Source organism: Lepus europaeus, chromosome 1 (assembly GCF_033115175.1).
Source record: "Lepus europaeus isolate LE1 chromosome 1, mLepTim1.pri, whole genome shotgun sequence".
NCBI lineage: Eukaryota > Metazoa > Chordata > Mammalia > Lagomorpha > Leporidae > Lepus > Lepus europaeus.
The window spans coordinates 170,904,650-170,923,081 of record NC_084827.1 but is presented as its reverse complement, the minus strand read 5'-3'; the positions used below and the strand labels follow the sequence as shown (position 1 = coordinate 170,923,081).

General features: G+C 37.4%; 1 long non-coding RNA gene across 2 annotated transcripts in view; it reads left to right on the top strand.

Annotated features, from left to right (window-relative positions):
- Window positions 1-241: 241 nt before the first annotated feature.
- LOC133767789 (uncharacterized) overlaps window positions 242-18,432 on the top strand; it is a 34,772-nt gene continuing 16,581 nt past the window's right edge. For both annotated transcript variants that reach the window (XR_009866910.1, XR_009866911.1), the window contains exon 1: window positions 242-528. This is a non-coding gene — a long non-coding RNA (uncharacterized LOC133767789). The remainder of the gene's footprint in view (window positions 529-18,432) is intronic.

Sequence of the window (18,432 nt, the reverse complement as noted above, 5' to 3'; positions counted from 1 at the left end):
CCTCAATCTAGAAATTAACTCATTTTTTGTTAGAAATTTTCTTTTTTTCCCTCTAAGTATCCCTGGTGTGTAGAATATTGCCTGGTGATACTTGCTAAATATTTGTTGAATAAACAAATGAAATTGGGTCAGTGAACTTTGTTCCTACTCAGCTGACAGTGGAGATCTAACATCAGGCTGAGGAATTTGGACTTTATTCTGTAGAAGTTGGGAGTTCAAAAGAGTTGTAATAGGAGCAGTGACCTGATAAAAGTTGTATTTTGAAAATTTGCTTTGAAACAGAATGGAAGATAGATGGCAGAAAAATGTTTTAGGCATGATAATTAGTCAGGAACTGATAACAATAGCGTAGACAGAAGACTAAACAATGATAACATTAGTGAGGAGAAAAGGAAGTAGGGAGTAGGGACGAAAGAGAGTGACTGTGAAAAGAAAAATGGTAGGACTATAAAACCTGTTGAATATGATGAACAATGACAGGAGGAGAAGATAAAAGAACTTCAGATGTTTTTGCTTGATTCATTACAGGTAAGAGAAGTGCTGTACAATGAACAGCTTTCAGGTAAAAATGGGCTTAACTTGGAAAGTTGACATTAAAATTATATTAGAATAAATATGTTGATATATCAAGAAGCAGTTAAATATGAAGGGGCTTCAAAAATTTTTGGAAAATTCACATTACCTTTTAATTTGATCTTTCCACTAACTTGTTGAATCTCCATCATATTTGGACTTGAAACTGAAATAATAAAAAAGAACTAGAGGTAAAAATGTGCGAGTCATCTGTGTAGAGTTGAGGTCTGTGTAGAGTAGAAGGTCTGAGAAGGGATGAGGTCAGCCAGAAAAAGTAAGAATCTTGATAGCAGAGGGACAATGTGTTTAAATCACACCTTTAAAAATTATTATTTTAAAAAAATTAGGCCTAATTTTCTTCCTTCGATTTAGTTTGACTATTATGAAGAGCCATGGTTACTGCTGCATATAAGGTTCTTGGTTTGAGAATGAATGAGCTTGGAATGCAACATGTAGACCAAGAATCTTGGAAAAGAGTATGGCATTAGAACTTGGTACACAATGGGACTTGGAAAGGAGATTGAGATGCATCAGTGCAAGGTGTAGAATAAAATAAAGCAAGACTAAAATGTGGTACATATCTTTAAAACTTTGAGTATTGAAAGACTCCAGGGAAAATAGTGGTCAACCATGTCAGATACTATATGTCAGTCAACATACACACATAAGGATCTCAGCTGGATTTGTCAATGCTATATATACACTTAGGGAACACTGCTAGATTTGACAATTGGTGTTTCATTTATGATCCTGGTTAGAATGGCCACATATTTGGCTGAACTTATTAGTCAATAAAAAGGAATTAGAAAAAAGGACGATGCATCTGTGTAACTCATTTAGGAAGACTGGGCTGTGAGAAACATGAGGCAGTGAAAATCCAAGTATAATGAAAATATTGCTTTGCTCCCTACCCCTACTTTTTGTCCCACATAAGTCTAAAAGAGCTGAGGCTTAGTGTAGAGCTACATTTGGGAGGTCGTTGGGAGGGAAACATAAAGAATGGGAATAGACTGGACAGTCAAAGCTTAGGATCACAACCCCAAGCACATGAAAACTGGTTTAAATGTCTAGGCACACAATGAAGCATTTTAAAATAGATATTGAAGGGATAACATTTTATTTAAGGCAAACTACCATAAAGTGTGGTGTTAATTGGGTATTCTGGGAAATATTGGGAAGGAGCTCAATAGAGAGCTAGAATGGTTGTGTATAATGGAAAATCCTTGGTAAATGGTTCTATTAAATCATTGCCTTAGATAAGCAGCATCTAGAATCAAAAGACAAGCAGATATTGGATGACATATAGGGGGATTTATCTGGAGAGCACTGAAAAGAAAGGGCTTCTATAAAGAGTATTGAAATGATATTATCAGAGCAATGGGAAAGAAACTAGGACAGGCGAGAACCATGGAGTTTAAGACCCGTAGTACCTAACACAGAATATCATTGACTAATGAGTATTTAGTTTCATTTTCATAAACTGGAACTGAGAAGGACCAATAAGACCAAGAAGATCAAATTGTATGTGAGTTAAGAAATGTCCATTTAACATAGTCATGCCTTTATTATGAGCATTTTGGTGCCAGAAGTTTTTAAAGCAGGTAACTTTATGCACCAGGGTTGATCTCTGGTGATCAATAACTTTTGCAAAACTGAATTCTGTTGATTTATGTAAGCAACTTCCAATTTGAAACAAATTTTTAGCAGTTTCAGCTAAATGTCAAAAGTCTATGTTTGACGGCCATTGCTATGGTGCAGCAGGTTAGTACCAGCATCTCATATGGGCACTGGTTCAAGTCCTGGCTGCTCCACTTCCAATCCAGCTCCCTGCCAATGTGCCTGGGAAAGCAGCAGAGGAAGGCCCAAGTACTTGGGCCCCAGCACCCACGTGGGAGACCCAGAAGAAGCTCCTGGCTCCTGGCTTTGGCCTAGCCCAGCAGCCCTGGCCATTGCAGCCATTCAGGGTGTGAACCAACAGATGGAAGACCTCTCTCTCTCTCCCTCTCTCTCTCTCTCTCTCTCCCTCCCTCTTTCTGTCTCTTTCTGTAACTCTGACTTTCAAATAAATAAATAAATCTTTAAAAAATTCAATTTTACCTTTCTTATATTAATAGCATTTATTATTTTAAGATACACATTCAATAGTAGGAGTTTATCAACTGAGTGTCCCAGTTAATATTTACTGGGAAATATCTAAATGGCACCTTTTACATGTTCTCTCAGAGGCAGTGATGTATCTCTTTCTTTCTATGTATCTTTCCTCTATCTACTCTCATGCATTTACCAATCTACCCATCCATCTATGCCATTGATCAAATGCTTCCAGATACATAGAACACAGGGCATGGGCAGAGAAAGCAGAAACTTTAGAGGTTGTCTGTGATTTCAGATATAGCTATCTATGCAGGCAGAACGCTGAGTCAGAATCAAATCACACCAGGGTGGGATTGATGAACTGCAGACAGACGGTTTATGACAGAATCAAGTGACTGTGTCAGTTTTCCACCAGCCACTGCTACTGTCAGCTCCAGCTGACAGACTCCATTGTAGTTCTAGCAATGGAGCTCTCTCTTATTGCTCACACTTCGGGATATGTAGTCATAACGATGATCTCACATTCTAGAGTCAACGTTAAGAGAGTATGAGATATTCTTGTTCATGAAAGGGTAGCAAATTCCAAAGCTAGAGATGAAATGTGGTTATTTAGTCTTTCCAGGCCTGATTCATTTCTCTCTCTCTCTCTTTTTTTTTTTTTTTTTTTTTTGACAGGCAGAGTGGACAGTGAGAGAGAGAGAGAGAAAGGTCTTCCCTTTGCCGTTGGTTCACCCTCCAATGGCCGCTGCGGCAGGCGCACTGCGGCCGGCGCACCGCGCTGATCCAAAGGCAGGAGCCAGGTGCTTCTCCTGGTCTCCCATGGGGTGCAGGGCCCAAGCACTTGGGCCATCCTCCACTGCACTCCCTGGCCACAGCAGAGAGCTGGCCTGGAAGAGGGGCAATCGGGACAGAATCCGGCTTTCCAACCAACTGGGACTAGAACCTGGTGTGCCGGCACCGCAAGGCAGAGGATTAGCCTAGTGAGCCGTGGCGCCGGCCATTTCTCTTTCAAAGAGCCTCCTCCTACTCCCCATAGCAGAGACAATGGGGAATGATTATCAAACTCCTTTTCATTATTTTCTGGACACACAGGAGGACTGCATTTTGTAGTTTAAGTTACTTGGAGCAGTTAAATTCTGGCCAACTGATACACGAGGAGCATAGGTTGCAACTATTTTACATAAGAATGATTGAGTAAAATATTCTCTTTTATTTTAAGAAATATGCCAAAAGTATCTTGATAATAAGAATATTTTAAATCTTAGCTTATTATTTATAAAAAGAGATAATTGGCGAAATTATGATCAAGGTATTTCTAACCTCTTAGAAATAGACATATATTTTGTTATCTTTTAAAATTTTTATCTATTAAATAATATTTCAAACTAAAATATACAGATTATATACCTAAAATATTTTTATGTGGGTGCCATGTAGGAAATCATGGGAATTATGCAAGCTCAGAGAACGTGTAGACACGGGACACTGAGCTGGACAGAAGACCAGAATATAGGTTCTACTTAGGTCCAAAGGAAATACAAGGTTTTGTTTTATATTTTTGTTTAACTTGAATAGCTGGAGGTCTAGTGAAAAGGGATCTCAATAATAGTTTTGTTTTTAACTGAGGCATAAAAATTGTGCATATTTCTGGGATATCATGTGATGTTTTGATACATGTATATATTATATAACGTCCAATCAGAGTAAACATATCCATATTCTCAAACATCAAACATTTCTTGATAATGAAAACATTCAAACTCCTTTCTTCTAGCTATTTGTTTAGAAATCTATGAGCTACAATCACTACCCATAGTTACTTTTCTGTCCAATGGACTACTAAACTTCTTGCTCCTAACTAACTATAATTTAGTATGCATTAATCAACCTTTCTCCAAATTCCCCTACCCTCTTTTTTCATTAGCCCCTGATAATCACCATTATATTCTTGATTCTATGAAACCAAATTTTTAATTCCACATATGAGTGAGATCACGTGGTAGTTGCCATTCCTCTTCTTTTAAAAAAATATTTATTTATTTGAAAGACAGACTTACAGAGAGGGAGAGGCAGAGGCAGAGAAAGAGAGAGAGAGAGCTTATTCCTGTCCAAAATCACTTCTATAGCTAGGGCTGGTTCAAGCCGAAGCCAAGAGCAAGGACCTTCATCCAGGTCTCCCATGTGAGTACAGGGTCCTAAATAATTGGTCCATCTTCTGCTGCTTTCTCAGGCACATTAGCAGGGAGCTGGATTGGAAGTAGAGCAGCTCGGACTGGAACCAGTGCCCACATGGAATGCCAGCACTCCCTTTACCCCATACACCACAGTGCTGGCCCCCATGGTACTTGTTGGCTTCTTTGACTCAGCATCCACTTTTTTGCACATGACAAGATTTCATCCTTCTTTATTGCTGACTGGTATTCAGTTGTGCATATATGTCACATTCCTATATCTATTCATCAAAGGTAGAGGTTGTTCCAATTTCTTGGCTACCATGAAGAGTGCTACAAAAAACATGGGAGTAAAGATGTTTTATTGACCAACTGACTACATTTCCTTTGGATGCATACCTAGTAGTGGGACTGTTTGATTTTATGATAGTCCTAGTTTAGATATTTGAGGAAACTTCAAACTGTTCTCTGCAATGGCTGTACTAATTTACTAATTTAAATCACCACCAATACTGGGCAAGGATTCTCTTTCTCCACATCTTTGCCAGCATTTGTTATCTTTTTTCTTTTTGAAAATATTCAATATACAGAAAGTGAGGTGATACCTCACTGTGGGTTTGATTTACATTTTCCTAGTGATTAGTTGACAGGCAGAGTTTGAGAGAGAGAGAGAGAGAGAGAAAGAGAGAGAGAGAGAAAGGTCTTCCTTTTCTGTTGGTTCACCCCCCAAATGGCCACTATGGCCGGCGCGCTGCACTGATCTGAAGCCAGGAGCCAGGTGCTTCCTCCTGATCTCCCATGCGGGTGCAGGGTCCAAGGACTTGGGCCATCCTCCACTGCCTTCCCGGGCCACAGCAGAGAGCTGGACTGGAAGAGGTGCGACCGGGACAGAATCCGGGTCCCCAACCGGGACTAGAACCCGGGGTGCCGGCGCTGCAGGCAGAGGATTAGCCTAGTGAGCCATGGCGCCGGCTATGGTGAGCATTTTTTCATGTACCTGTTGTCCATTCAAATGCCTTGCTTTGAGAAATGTCTGTTTAAATCTATTGCCATTTTTTTTAACTTGGATTACTTGATTTTTTTGCTACTGAATTTTTCAATTTCCTTAGCAGTTCTGGTTATTGAGCCTCACACTAATTTAAGAGGCAGAAAGAGCACATGGAAGCTGAATTTCTCCTAAGTCACCAATGAGGCCAGAGTTGACTCTACATCCCATTCAGCTCATTTTTGGGGACCAGCCCACACAACATCAGTTAGGTGGTGACTTTTTCTCGTCAAGAGTCCATTGTACAGCAATTCATCGTCCTGATATCATGTTGCAGAAGGAAGTAGTGTCATTGAGGACTGTCAGAGTTTTACAGTTGGAAAAATGCAGTAAATGGATGAAAAGAATCTGTTTTCTGTGACCAGTCTACTGTTTTCAAGTGGGCAAGGGTAGACCTAAACAAAACAGAACCCAAATCCTCCTTCCAGAACGTATTATTTCCTCTTTCCTCAACCCCACCTAATATATAATATTTTAAAGCTTTTATATGAATACTATAAATGAAGTAGCACTCTAAAAATCAGGTACAATGTGTGGAGTCATTCCATATGTGGTATGAAAAATATAATTCTTATTTAACTCTGATAGCAATTCCCTTGGTCATCCCTACTTCTCCCTTATTCATTTTTAAAGATTTACTTAATTTATTAAGAAAATTTAATGTTACAGCAAGAGAGGGAAAGACAAAGAAATCTTCCATCTCCTGGTTCCCTCCCCAAATGGCTGCAATGGCCAGGTCTAGGCTGAAGCCATGAGCCAGAAATTTCGTAAGGGTCTCCCATGTGAATGCCAGGGGCTCAAGTACTTGGGCCCTTACCTGCTGCTTTCCCAGGTGCACTAGCAGAGAAATGGATCAGAAATGGCGCAGCCATATCTTGAACCAATGCTCATGTGGTATTCTGACATTGCAGGCTGTGGCCAGACCTGCTGTGCTGTAATACTGGCCCCTCTCCCTTATTCTAACAGGAAAATCTCAACTTTCTGGTGGGGGATCCATTCCACCCATTTCCTACAGCCAGCTGTTGACTCAGTGATGGTGGGGATAGGTAGGGAAGGGTATGCAGGCCTGGCCAAGCTGAACTCTTAGTGCCAGTCTTAGTTAGTGACTGTTTTTAAGTTATGTTTCCTGGGAATAGAAAGTCTCTTATTCTACTGGGCTTGAATTTGGGAGAATGTATGTAGGAACTACTACGAGCTTTTTCCTACAACCTGTAGCCTGAGAAGAAACACAACACTTGAGCAAGAGAATAGGGGCACTGAACCAAAAAAAAAAAAAAAAAAAAAAAGTAAAAATTTCCAAAAACATAGGAGTACAGACAACTTTTTTTAAAAAAGATTTATTTTATTTATTTGAAAGAATTACAGAGAAAGGTAGAGACAGAGAGAGGTCTTCCATCCGCTGGTCCACTCCCCAGATGGCCGCAACAGCCAGAGCTGTGCCAATCCAAAGCCAGGAGCCAGGCACTTCTTCCCTGTCTCCCACATGGGTGTAGGGGCCCAAAGACTTAGACCATCTTCTGCTGCTTTCCCAGACCACAGCAGAGAGCTGGATTGGAAGTGGAGCACCTGGGACTAGAACTGGCACCCATATGGAATGCTTTAACCCGCTGCGCCACAGCACCGGCCCCCAGACAACTCTTACATGTGCTGATTTCATGTTTATACCAGCTCAATTCACAAAAGCTAAGATATGGAATCGATCCAGGTGTTCATCAACTGATGACTGGATAAAGAAATGTTGTATACATATAGTATGGAATACTACTTAGCCATGTAAAGAATGAAATCCTGTCTTTGGCAACAAAATGAATGGAACTGGAAACCATTATGCTTAGTGAAATAAGTCAGTTCTAAAAAGGCAAATATCATACGTTTTCTCTGCTATGTTAATATAGAATACAGTAAAAGTGTAGGAATGGATCAGACATTGTGAGATATGATTGATGGTTTTAGCTCTTGCTTATACTGCTGTGGAACTGTGCTCTTCCAGCTTTTTACCTGTTGAATGTTGTGGTTAGTGGTGAATTAAGCCTGTGATGATTATAGAGTGGATTGAAATTATGTCTTTGTAAAATTAAAGAAGAAAAAGAAAGGAAGGAAGGAGGGGTTTTCATGGAGAGAGAGAAAGAGAGGGAGGGAGAGAAGTATGATTGTCTTCTTAAAACTGTACCTATTAAATATATGAATTTTATTCCCTTTATATTAATACATTTTTAACTTAAAAATCTAGTCTCAATTAGCATAATTTTAACTTACAGATTTCCCTATCACAAGAATTAATACATACTCATTTTTTCAGTTTCAGTTTATTTTTTGCAATTGATTGAGTGCTATATAAATAATATGCATCACTCATTTTGAACAAATAACCTATTATTGAATGGCATGACAGTGAATTTGCTTTTAAAATTCTAACAACGTATGCTTGGAAAATTCATCAGGAGCATTTTTATTTTGCTATTTTGAAGGAGAAAATTGAATAAAATAAATACTAAAACTTCTCAGGGGTAAAAGATTTGGCATGTATTAAATTCTGGTACATATCATCAAAATATTGTATGCATTCTTAACAAAATACATTTTATAAGCATGTTAATATACGATTCTATTGATCAGGACTTTACTATACCATATTCAAGGATATATTTCATGGTTTCACATTTCAGTTTTGAAAATAAATATCTACTTTGGTTAAAGGGAAATTGACTACAAGAACAAAGATAAATCACCATGTATTGTGCCTGGGACTTGTTAAAGTCATCGATCCTAGAAGAATAGGCAGACAATATTTCAAGATTTAATTTATTATAATTATGTATAATCACAATTACTAACCCATGAGCATTTGTGCTGATATTAGTGGAATTTTAGAAATGCTGAACTTTTCTTGTAAAGGATTAGATAATAAACATATTTTTCTTTGCAGGTCATATGAACTCAATTGCAATTATTCAACTTTGCTACTGTCTTGTTAATGCAGCAATAGAAAATATAAAAAAGGAGAACAGTTGAATTTCAAAGTATCTACTTATGGGCACTGAGATTTGAATTTCATGTTTCACATGTTTTATGGGATACTATTTTCTTTTAATTTTGTTCAACCATTTTGAAGTGCAGAAAGCCTTCTCACCCCATACACAAAAGCTTGTGGTGGGCACTTCGGCCCCTAGGCTGTGGTGTGCCGATTCTGTGATCTCTAAGCAACTCCTGCCTTATATGTTTTGCTCTCTCTTAGTAAACTAGAAAGCTATTTTCGTATATCTATATTTTTCTTTTTTGTTAGCTGATAAATCACGTGAAGATGGTCTATTTATAGATTAAAATTCAGGTTTAGCTTTCAGTTCTGCATTTTTGATAACTCATGAAGATGCTGCATTAATCAGCTTTTCATTGCTAAATCAAAGCACACAACATGGTCTAACTTTATAAAGAAAAGGGGTTTATTTCACCTTACAGCTTTGGAAATGCCAAGTCTGAGACTCATCTGGCGAAGAATCATACAACAAATACCAAGACTTTTCCATTAAAAAAAAATGTTTTAGGGATAAGACTAAGAAAAGAATTAAACATTGGGACAGGTATTGTGGCACAGTGATTGATATGCTGCTTGTGATGCCTACATCTCACATAGAAATCCCAGGTTTTATTCACGTGTTCACTTGCTTCCTACTAAGGTTGCCTTGGAGGTAGCAGATGATGGCTCAAGAACTTCCATCACACATGTAGTTCCTAGCTACTGGCCCCATCCTGGCACAGCCCTGATTATTGTGTATATTTAAGAAATGAACCAGATAATGGAAGATCTCTCTGTTTTCTCTTCCTCTGGAACTCTGCCTTTCAAATACATAAATAAACATGCAAAAAATGCAGCTTTTTAAGCAATAACCCAAATATTGAAATATATATTGAAAATCTTGCAAAAATAGAATCTCAAGATTTAGTTATTAATGTTGGTTGATATTTGAGAAAGGCACAAGGCCATAAATATTTTTCTTGTGTGAATTCGTTGTGGATATAATCTTCTGGTACATGCTTAATCCAGTAACAGAATGCTATTTTATTAGTGGCAGCTGCTTTCATTAAAACATCAAGAAAATATAGTTTAGGGATGTGTTTTGGACACATGTAATCTGTAAGCTGTTTTAACAACAGAGTTTCTTTCATGGCCTTTCTGGTCTCCTTTCACTGATAGGGAAGAAGCTGAGGCGGTGACAAACTTTAACCTCTAAAGCAGTAACCACAGTGGTAAACAAGGATAGAGTTTGAATTTCAAAAGACTCACTGCTTCAAAAAAAAAAAAAAAAAAAAAAAAAAAAAGAACAAAAAAGGAAGCAAATTACTTTTGAAACAGACAAATAGAAATATTGCCTTCCTAAGTTAAATTTACCTTTGGATTTAAAAACAGAAAACACCAGGCAAAGCACAACTGAACAGCCAATCAAAGAAGTTATTGTTTTACAAGCTGAGAAACCCACATTCCTGACATTCCTCTCCAGAATACACAAGACCCTTGAGACACCTTTTTGTTGCTTCCAAGCTTTCATGTATTTTAAATAAAACTGAGGTCTCTTTAAAGCACACAGCTAGAATATTTACATATAACAGATTAATACTCCCACATAAACAGATAATATTCTCAGAATTATATCTTCTAAATAAAGATATGATTAGGAATAAGGTTTTCATTTACTTTCATATTTGAAATTACCTCCAGATTTTCAAAGTCCAGAAGTTGCCCAGAGTTCCAAAAAAAAAAAAAAAAAGAGAGAGAGAGAGAAAGAAAAACAATTATTTAAAATATGAAGTATTCATTAGGAAAAGACTGAAAAATTCTGTCAATACTAAAAGGCAAGCAAATATAAAAAAAAAGAATTTTGTATTGGTAGGTTTCTTTTAAGTGAAGAAAGTGAGCACTAATTCTTTTGCAGAATGATATCCTACATGAGATATCTTGTGGGGATATTGATATTTAAATTTAATGTATAATAAATACCTAAATATGTGCAGGCCAGTAGCTAAAACTTAATGATAGCCCTCAAATCATTGATAAATATCTGTACACAAGTGCTAAATTATATAAAAATGAAATTTTTGTTATAGCAAAATATCTACTTGTATTTTATTTTAAAAAAAACTTTTCTATAGTTTAGTCTAATAAAATGTTCTTACAATAATAGAAATGATAATTTTAAGCCAAATAAATGGTTCTGCAAAGAGCAGTAGGAATTAAGAGCTGCATGCTTAAATACAGCATGCCTGGGGTGGGCATTGGGGTGAAGCAAGTTAAACAACTACCTGGGATTCTGATATCCATATCCATATCAGAGTGCCAATTTGAGTCCTGGTTCCTCTGTGTTTCTAATCAAGCTTCCTGCTATTGCATATGGGAGGCAGCAGATGATGACCAAAGTACTTGGGTTCCTGCCACCCATGCAGGAGACTCAGATGAGTTCCAGGCTCTTGGCTTCAGTTGTCCCAAACCTGGCCATGGCAGGTATTTGGGAAGTGAACCAGTGGATGGAAAGATCCCTCTTTTTCTCTCCAAACCTTCAGCTTCGCCATTCTGCCTTTCAAATAAAACAGATTAATCTTTTTAAAAAGTTTGGAAAAGATGTATGACTGAAGCCATGGGCTTGGACAAGACCGGGTGGACGATGGGGTTAATAGTGCACTGGACTGAAATGAAGGGCTCTCAGCAAGAACAAGCAGAATGGCAGGACATGACTGGGGATCTGTGATCAAAGCAAATGACTTGCAGTAGAACAGAATTTTTATGCGTCTGAGACAAAAGACAGAAATCAATATAAACTGGAAACTGAACATACAGGACTTAGAATGCCACTTAACTTGGCATTCTACCATCCCTTTCAAATACATTGTGAGGATTCCTGTCTCTCCCTGAGCTGTGACAGGACTGCAACAATCAGAAGTCCCATGGATCCTTAAGTCGTCAAACAGAATCTTGATTCAGAAATTAGAATATCCAGATGTATTTTAATATGCAAGATGCCAACCTCTATTTAAAATTGTATTTGCTTGCCTCCCAGTTAGAGCCTGCTACCGACAGAAGACCAAGGTGGAAGTATCAGTTTCATCACCTCCATTTCTTCCTTTGATCTCCCTGAGACTGGGATTCTGATACCCCAGAATCAGGGTTGTGGTAAAAACTAAAGGCATGGATAAAGATAAGAGGGATTCACGTTGTGATGCAATGCTTTAAGCTGCCTCTTGTGGCATTGGCATCCCATACCCGAGTGCCAGTTCAAGTCCTGGCTGCTATGCTTCCAATCCAGCTCCCTGTTCATGTTCTTAGAAAACCACCCAAAGAGGCCCAAGTCTTGGACCCTGTCACATACATGGGGGACCCAGAGTGAAGTTCTGGGCTCCTGGGTTTGGCCTCGACCAGCCCTGGCTATTGCAATCATTGCAGGAATGAAGCAGAGGATGGAAAATCAATCTCTCTCTCTCTCTGTCTCTCTCAGTCACTCTGCCTTTCAAATACAATAAAATAAAATATTTTTATAAAGAAAAAAATGAAAATAAGAAACTAAATCCTCCTGGGTTAGCATTGATGTAAGAGGGTACACTGTGCTTTCTAGATCTGGAAGGATTTTCTTTTTTTATAATTTTAATTTTAAATAATTTTGAGCAGATTCAATGTGCTTTGTAGTTACAATTCTTTTTTTTTTTGACAGGCAGAGTGGACAGTGAGAGAGAGAGAGAGAGAGAGAAAGGTCTTCCTTTGCTGTTGGTTCACCCTCCAATGGCTGCAGTGGCTGGCGCACTGTGGCTGGTGCGCCGCGCTGATCAGAAGGCAGGAGACAGGTGCTTCTCCTGGTCTCCCATGGGGTGCAGGGGCCCAAGCACTTGGGTCATCCTCCACTGCACTCCCTGGCCACAGCAGAGAGCTGGCCTGGGAGAGGGGCAACCGGGACAGAATCTGGGGCCCCGACTGGGACTAGAACCCGGTGTGCCGGCTCCGCTAGGTGGAGGATTAGCTTGTTGAGCCACGGCGCCGGCCTTATAGTTACAATTCTAAGAACATAATGATTCCTTTCCTCCCTCCTCCTTACCCTCTTTCCATCTCCCTTTCTTTTTTTTTTTTTTTTTTAGTTTTTGAGATAACATATTTCAAGTTCACATTACAGTAAAGGCTTAATGTTTCACCAAATAAGAAGTTTAACAAGTAAAAATCAAAAGAACCTTGTTTAGTGAGAATAATATAGACATTGGCTATAAATAATAAGTGAATGGAAAAATGTCCATTTCACCCGTATACAGTAAATTTTAAAGTAATCACAGATCATTAAAACTGTAGTAATATAACATTTTTTTAAAGATTTATTTATTTATTTGAAAGGCAGAGACACAGAGAGGCAGAAGCAGACAGGGGTCTTCCACCCGCTAGTTCACTCCCCAGTTGGCTGCAACAGTAGGAGCTGTGCCAATCCAAAGCCAGGAGCTTCTTCTGGGTCTCCCACATGGTGCAGGGGTAAAGGACTTGGGCCATTTTCTACTGCTTTCCCAGGCCACAGAAGAGAGCTGGGACTTGAAGTAGAGAAGCTGGGACTTGAACTGGTGCCCATATGGGATGCTGGCCCTGCAGGCGGTGGCTTTTACCTGCTACGCCACAGAGCTAGCCCCCTAATATAACATTCTTAACCACTTGTTTCACAAAGGTTTAAAAAAAAAAAAACTTTGCAAAGCCATGTTTGCAGCTATACTGGTACACACAGACATTTTTCAAGCAGCCTTGTTAAATGCATTAAAAAACCCAACTATTCCAAAGCAAATAAATTCTATTGAAACACAATTATTACTTTTTAAGCAAGTATATACATTTATGTCACAAAAAGAAACGTTGTAGTTCCCAAAATACTGTTTTAGAGGTAATATAAGGCCTAAATGATATTTCCTAATATTTGCTCCAATTATGTGATTTCTGTTGTTGACACAATCACTTATAATTTTTTTTTCATTGATCCTACTAAAGTACTAACATTCAGAGAATAGGGGAAATGATGTTTTTTTAAATCTATCACTGACCGAAAGCATGTGTTTGCATAGTGTCACAAGCTGTCTCCATGAGATGTTTCTAGGTGCTCTGTTGAGGGAATTTATACCATTGAGTTCAATCAGAGATTTACCCTTTCCCTGACTCACTCCTCTTCCTATCGATTCCTCCCTCCCGTCTTGCTCTTCTCCCTGGTGGATTATCACAGTGCCCAGTCCAGCCTGGCAGCCTCCATCAGGAAGGCGTGGTCCCTCGCACCTAAGAAATATTATCCTTTCGCAGAAACATGGTGCATTTTTTCGTAGAATTCTCCTGTCCTTTGGAGCACTTATCCTGAGTTTTGCAGCAGCGGAAAATGACCTATCAAGATCAACAATTTTCCTTTCCCATAACGAGATGATGATGGCACCAAAAATAAAACATATCCCTCCCCTGTGGAAATGCAGGCTTCCTGACAGGATTTCTACTTTGCCTCTTCAGCAGTGTGAAATGACCCAGGGAAAGACTTAATAAGTAGATGTCAACCCCCGAGTCTGCAGGAAAAAAAAAATGATGAATGGACCACTGGGCAACCCTATCACAGCAAGTTTGGCCATGCACTTTGCATTAGATTCTATAGTTTTTCTGTATTAAATATCACTGGGGATTCCCAAGTAGTTCCAGCCTGAGGCTATTACCACTAATAATTGAGACTGATGAAAGGTCATGATATTTTTACAACTTAGCTATGACATACCATCTATCACTTGGCCTCTGTCAAAGAAAATATTATCCACTTCATTGGCAAAAGGTTTGATCCTGAGCTTTTTCATCCCACACTGTCTCCAACCTATTTGCTTGGGTTTACTTATAAATTTCACATTTAAAATATTCCAGGAAATTGTCTCTTGCTGGAATCAGATCATTGAGGTATAAAGCAAATGTTTCAGGATTTTTAGAAAATTAATTATGTGAACTGATTGACACATTGCTACCAGAGGTGAAATGTTACACAGGGCTTTGCTTCTTTGAATATAACACCAAGATCCCTTGTGAAAGGCTGCTTATTGTTCTAAAACAGGAAAAGTTACATAATAGGAAAATCAACTGTTTAGAAAATTATGTAGTTGGGAAATTTCAAGTCTGTGGTGGTGATTTTCTTAGTAATGCTGAAAGCATTGGCAGTTTCTGAGTTTTTTTGGTAAGAGCTGACACTTCAACATTCAGTGCCCTGGAAATTTGTTTTTTAATTATCCAAAAACTTTATTTTTAGGAAGAAATAAAGAAAATCAGCAATAAAAACAACAGGCTGTTCATGATAAAGGAAATAGCAATATTAAAACATAAGAAATCTGCCCAAAGAAGTATTCAGAGGAAAATTCATAGTGCCAAATTCTATTTATAAATTGAGCTATCCATTTAGAAAAGTAGAAAATATAGGGGATGAGTCTAAAATCAAAGAATCTTCTCAAAGTCTTAAATATGACAAGGGAAAGCGGCAAAAGGATGAAAATCAAAAGTACATATAATCTTTGAAAGAGAAATAACATTTAGTAAATCCTGGAATTATTAACAAGTATACTTATGAAAATTTGTAATATCATAAATGTGAATTCAATAAAGAGATTCTAAGTGGAAACAAAAATTTATTCTCAACAACCAGAGTGTTGTAATTGTTACTGGTATCAGTGGCTTGGATGTCACTTTACCATATTCTTTTGAAACAACCCTTGCCTATGTGGAAATGGTCGTGCCTATGTGTTTGCAGTCAATGGCATGAGATTACAGGAGGCAGTTCAAGGGTAGTCAGTTAAAGGCAAGCTTTTCACATCAGCTTTTACATTTTTACATAGCATAAAATCATCACCTAGCTCTTCCACAAAAAATTTCAGGAACGCTTAGGCTACTAAAGCTGTTGTCATTGGTCATGGGTCTGAACAGCCCTTAGCCTTGTGAAGTTATATCTTCACCCTCTCCTTTCAAGCTCTCCAGAACTGCTTATTTAAAGGAGTTTAAAAGTGAATGTATGGGGGCCAGCACTGTGGCGCAGCAGGTAAAGCCGCCGCCAGCAGTGCCAGCATCCCATACAGAAGATGCTTTGGGTTCCAGCTGCTCCACTCCCAATCCAGCTCTCTGCCATTGCCTGAGAAAGCAGTAGAAGATGGTCCAAGCCCTTGGGCCCCTGCACCCATGTAGGGAACCCAGAAGAAGCTCCTGGCTCCTGACTACTGGCTTTGGATCTGCGCAGCTCCAGCCATTATGGCCAGTTGGGGAATTAACCAGCAGATGGAAGACCCCTCTGTCTCTTTGCCTCTCCTTCTCTCTGTGTAACTCTGACTTTCAAATAAATAAATAAATAAATAAATATTTTTTTAAAAAATGAATGTCTGATAAGATGACTTGTATAGTGTTTGACATGGTTCTGTGGGGACTGGGTCTCTCTGTGCTTGGTTATTCCCCTTGCCTTCTCCATAGATACAATGGAGACACAGCAAGGATCAAACTTTGCCTATCCCAATACATAGTACAAGAAAGAGTAAATGGAACCCACATAGCAAAATTAATAGATGTCTGTGTAGTATGATCATTAAGTATAAAGACAAAATTTTAATTTCTATATCATCATGAAAAATTATTGGAAAAAATAGAGAAAAAATCTAATGAATAGTCATTAAAAAGAGGAGAGCGATCAGACAAATATATAGCTTTGTCTGACTTTATTAAGAATAAAAATAATACTTAAATAAAAATAGAATAGAAGGGACAAATACTAGGATGGATAGACCTAAAGAAAAATTAGGGATTTAGAAAGCTGGAAAGGAGCACTGAAGAACAGTCCTGTGGAAACAGAAATTAATGAGGAAAACTGAAACAAAAGCCAGGCTCAAGGATGGAGAATAAAAGTATCAGTATAATGACGGAAGTGTCAAAAGAGGAGAGAAAAACAGGAAAGAGAGAAAGTATTGTTAGAATTAATCAGGCTAGATCTTCAAAATTTTAGAAAAAAATCCATCGCATGGAAAAGATTCAGAGAATATCCAATGGGCAGAAGGATAAATCAGATACACAAAGAATAGTGAAATTTTAACACATCAAAAATAAATAATTTATTTTAAAAGTGTCTATAAATGAAGAACATATCATTCAAAAGAAATAAGGAGTAGGTTGATGATAAATATTTCAACGTGAATACTGGATATAAGATGGCAACATTGAAATATTTTTTAAATCTGAAGAAAAAGAAAATTGACCACTTATCTTTATTTCCAGCCACATTATTCTTTAAATATTTGTATGTGTGTGTTATAAATGCATAAAGAACTTCAGAGTATTTATTACAAAAACAGTCTTGCAGAAAACATTAAAATGAAAAGATAAAATAGTTAATAGTTGATGCTATATCATATGGCATGTGAATAACTACTTTAGTATTACTGTCATCTGTGAATACCAAAATAGATTGCCAAAGGCACTGGGATAGTTTCCAAGTAATGAATCCTCCAAATAGCTCTATGCTAGATTGAATGATGGGCTTATTCACTAAATGTTTAAATAATTATTTTCCATGAATACAAAAAATTTGTCAACAACCTGGAAAAATATTTCAATTGAATCAATTTGCTCAATAAATAAAAATCATTTTAAAACACAATTTGACAAATATAACAAAACAAAAGATAAAGACAAATTTCTATTTTTAATATAAACACCAAAATTTTACTAAAAATACTAAATATGGTATTATGAAGTAGGGAAATTTACCTCAAGCACAGAGAATGTTTAACAAGATGCAACTACAAACCAACATGGGGTAAGATAAAAATATAACACATTTAAATAGCTTAATTCTCAAGGGTCATTGGAAAGACATTTGAGGAATTTCATTAACATTGATTATTGGAAATAAAGCCTTTAAGTGGACTATGCAGATACTTGAATATCAGCCTAGTTATTTGAATATGCATAAAAGTGGAAAAGATTTCAGAATGCACATTCTTATGCACACCAATTACTCTACAATTAGCATTTTACTATACGAATTTATCACACATTTACTCATCCTTTTAAAAATGGGTTTCAAATTAACCGATTTTAAGGCTTGCTATTGTAAAAACTCAACATACATCATTAACTAGAATTCAGTGTTCATGGGTCTTTATACTTCTTAGCTAATATTTAATGAACAATGAAATATATAAATTGTAAGTGAGCCAGAGATGACACAAGCAAATAAACTCAATATTAAAAATAGAATATGATTGTCACTCCAGAAAGTGCCCTTATGTTCTTTCCCAATAAATCTTCACTCATGCCCACATTGGCAACCATTATTCTCATTGTTCAATTTTTGTCTGATTTAGAATGTCATAGAGGTAGAATAATACTGTATACATTTTGGGGGGGTAAGATTTTTCCATGTTATTGTGCACATGATTAATATTTTTTCTATTGTTGAATATTTTCCCAATATAAAATATAGTATATTTAATGATCAGTTTCCCTGTAATTATAAAGCCAGACTATTTCATTTGAGGGATTAATTATTATAAATAATT